Below are 3,226 nucleotides of genomic sequence, written 5' to 3' on the forward strand. Positions count from 1 at the left end.
TGGCACCCAAAGTTGGAGAATCCTCTAGAAAGAGGAAAGGAAAGGCCATAGCCGCCACCTCCGAATCTTGGGAGATGGAGAGATTCATCACCAAAGCCTGCCAAGACCACTTCTATAAAGTAGTGGCAGAGAAGAAGGTGATCCCTGAGGTCCCTTTCAGGCTTAAGAAAAATAAGTATCTGCAAATCCAAAGAGAGATCCGGAGAAGAGGTTGGGAAGTCCTAACCAATCCCATCCAAGTGGTTGGGATTTTAATGGTACAAGAGTTCTATGCTAATGCATAGGTCACGAAAAACCATGACATTAGTGTGAACCCAAATCCCAAGAATTGCAGCATCATGGTCTGAGGGAGAATCTTGGACTTTAGTTTGGAAAGTGTGAGGTTTGCATTCAACTTGCCTTTAATGCAAGGAGACCCATATCCTTACACTAGAAGTCTGGATCAAGTGCTGTCAAACATCTGTGTGGATGGAGAACATTGGAAAAGGGATTCCCAAGGCAAGCCTACTCAACTAAGAAGGCTTGACCTCAAGCCTGTAGCTAGAGGATGGTTGGAATTCATCCAACGCTCTATCATTCCTACTATAAATCGGTTAGAAGTGACCATTGATAGAGCCATCATTATTCATTGCATCATGATTGGGAGTAAAGTGGAAGTACATGAGGTGATACCTCAAGAATTGTACAAGATAGCTGAAAAGCCTTCCACCAAAGCAAGGTTAGCTTTCCCTCATCTTATTTGTCACCTATACAATTCAGCTGGAATTGTCATAGAAGGAGACATCTTCATTGAGGAGGACAAGCCCATCACTAAGAAGAGGATGGAGCAAACTAGACAGCATGCACATGAGCCTGTGCAGCCACCTTAACATGAGATGCTTGAGATGCCTCAAGGGATGTATTTTCCTCCTCAAAGCTATTAGGATCAATGGCATACTTCCGTGGGAGAATTAAGCTCTAACATGAATCAGTTGAGGATGGAACAGCAAGAGCATTCCACCATCCTCAATGAAATAAGAGAAGATCAAAGGGCTATGAGGGAAGAACAACAGAGACAAGGGTGTGACATTGAAGAGATCAAGCACTACATTGGATCCTCAAGAAGGAGTAGTAGCTGCCATCACTAAGGTGGATTCTTTCTCTTAATTCCCTTTTCTTATGTTATTTTTCTATTTTTTATTATATTTTATTGTCTGTTCTCTTATTCTTGTTGCATGATCATCTATGTCTTAAAGTTATAAAATGTTTCATATATCTCTCACCTTACTTAAAAGAAAATTTATTTGAAAAGAATTGAGAGATACATGAATTTCAAGTTTTATAATAAGAATAGTTCAATTATCTTGATGTTGTGGCATTGCTTTTGTTTTCTGAATGTATGAATGAACAGTGCATATTTGAAATTGAAATTAAGAATGTTGGCTCTTGAAAGAATGATAAAAAAGAAAAAGTATTATTGGTAATCTAAAAAATCCAAATAAATTGATTTTTGAATCAAGAAAACGCAGCAAAAAGAAAAAGGAAAAAGAAAAAAGCATGTTGCAATAAAAGAAAAAAAATTATAATGCATGCGAAAAAAAGAGACAAGCAGAAAAAGCCAATAACTCTTTAAACCAAAAGGCAAGAACAAGGATCCAAAGGTCCAAAGAGGGTGCTTAAGAACTCTGGATACCTCTATCTGGGGATTCTAGCAAAGCTGAATCACAATCCAAAAGGGTTCACCCAGTTAAGTGTCTGTGGCATTTATGTATCCAGTGGTAATACTAAAAAATAAAGTGCTTAGGGTCACGGCCAAGACTCTAAAAAGCTGTGTTCAAGAATAAAAAAGAACTAAACTAGGAGAGTCAATAATATCATCTAGATTCTATGTTCCTAAGGAGGCCAACATTTCTGAGTTTCAATGGATAGTAAGAAGCCAAAACTATTCAGAAGCAAAAAGCTACTAAGTCCCGCTCATCTAATTGAAACTGAGCTTCATTGGAGACTCTGAGATTTATTTTATCTTACTCTTCTGTTTATCCTACTTTGTTTTTAGTTTCTAGAGGACAAGCAACAATTTAAATTTAGTGTTGTGATGAGCGAATATTTTATACGCTTTTGCCATCATTTTCACATAGTTTTCAGCATGTTTTGTTTAACTTTTATTAAGTTTTTATAGGTTTTGGTATAAAATTCACATTTTTGGATTCTACTTTGAGTTTGGGTGTTTTTGTGAAATTTCAGGTATTTTCTGACTGAAATTGAGGAGCTGGAGCAAAAGTCTGAGTCACACTTTTGCAATCTGCACAACTAACCAGCAAGTGCACTGGGTCGTACAAGTAATGCCTTACGTGAGTAAGGGTCGAATCCCACGGAGATTGTTGGTTTGAAGCAAGCTATGTTTATTTTATTATTCTTAGTCAGGAGATCAATTATAATTATCAGTTTGAATTACTAAAAAAATAAAAGAGCGTGAAATAATTACTTGTTGTGCAATAATGGAGAATATGTTGGAGTTTTGGAGATGCTTTGTCTTCTGAATTCCTGTAACATAATATTTCTCTCATGCAAAAGTGCAAAGTTCCTTCCATGGAAAGCTCTATGTAGGGTGTCGCCGTTGTCAATGGCTACTTCCCATCCTCTCAGTGAAAATGGTCCAAATGCTCTGTCACAGCACGACTAATCAGCTGTTGGTTCTCGATCATGTCGGAATAGAATCCATTGATTCTTTTGCGTTTGTCATCACGCCCCACACTCGCAAGTTTGAAGCTCGTTACAGTCGTCCAATCCCAGAATCCTACTCGGAATACCACAGACAAGGTTTAGACTTTCCGGATTCTCATGAATGCCGCCATCAATTCTAGCTTATACCACGAAGATTCTAATTAAGGAATCTAAGAGATACTCATTCAATCTAATGTAGAACAGAGGTGGTTGTCAGACACACATTCATGGATTGAGGAAGGTGATGAGTGTCACAGATCACCACCTTCTCCATAGTTAAGCGCGAATGAACATCTTAGATAGGAACACGCATGTTTGAATGGAAAAACAGAAATAATTGCATTAATTCATCGAGACGCTGCAGAGCTCCTCACCCCCAACAATGGAGTTTAGAGACTCATGCCGTCAAAGAGTATAAAATTCAGATCTAAAAAATGTCATGAGATACAAAATAAGTCTCTAAAAGTTGTTTAAATACTAAACTAGTAACCTAGGTTTACAAAAAATGAGTAAACTAAGATAA

Source organism: Arachis hypogaea, chromosome 9, assembly GCF_003086295.3.
Source record: "Arachis hypogaea cultivar Tifrunner chromosome 9, arahy.Tifrunner.gnm2.J5K5, whole genome shotgun sequence".
Classification (NCBI taxonomy): domain Eukaryota; kingdom Viridiplantae; phylum Streptophyta; class Magnoliopsida; order Fabales; family Fabaceae; genus Arachis; species Arachis hypogaea.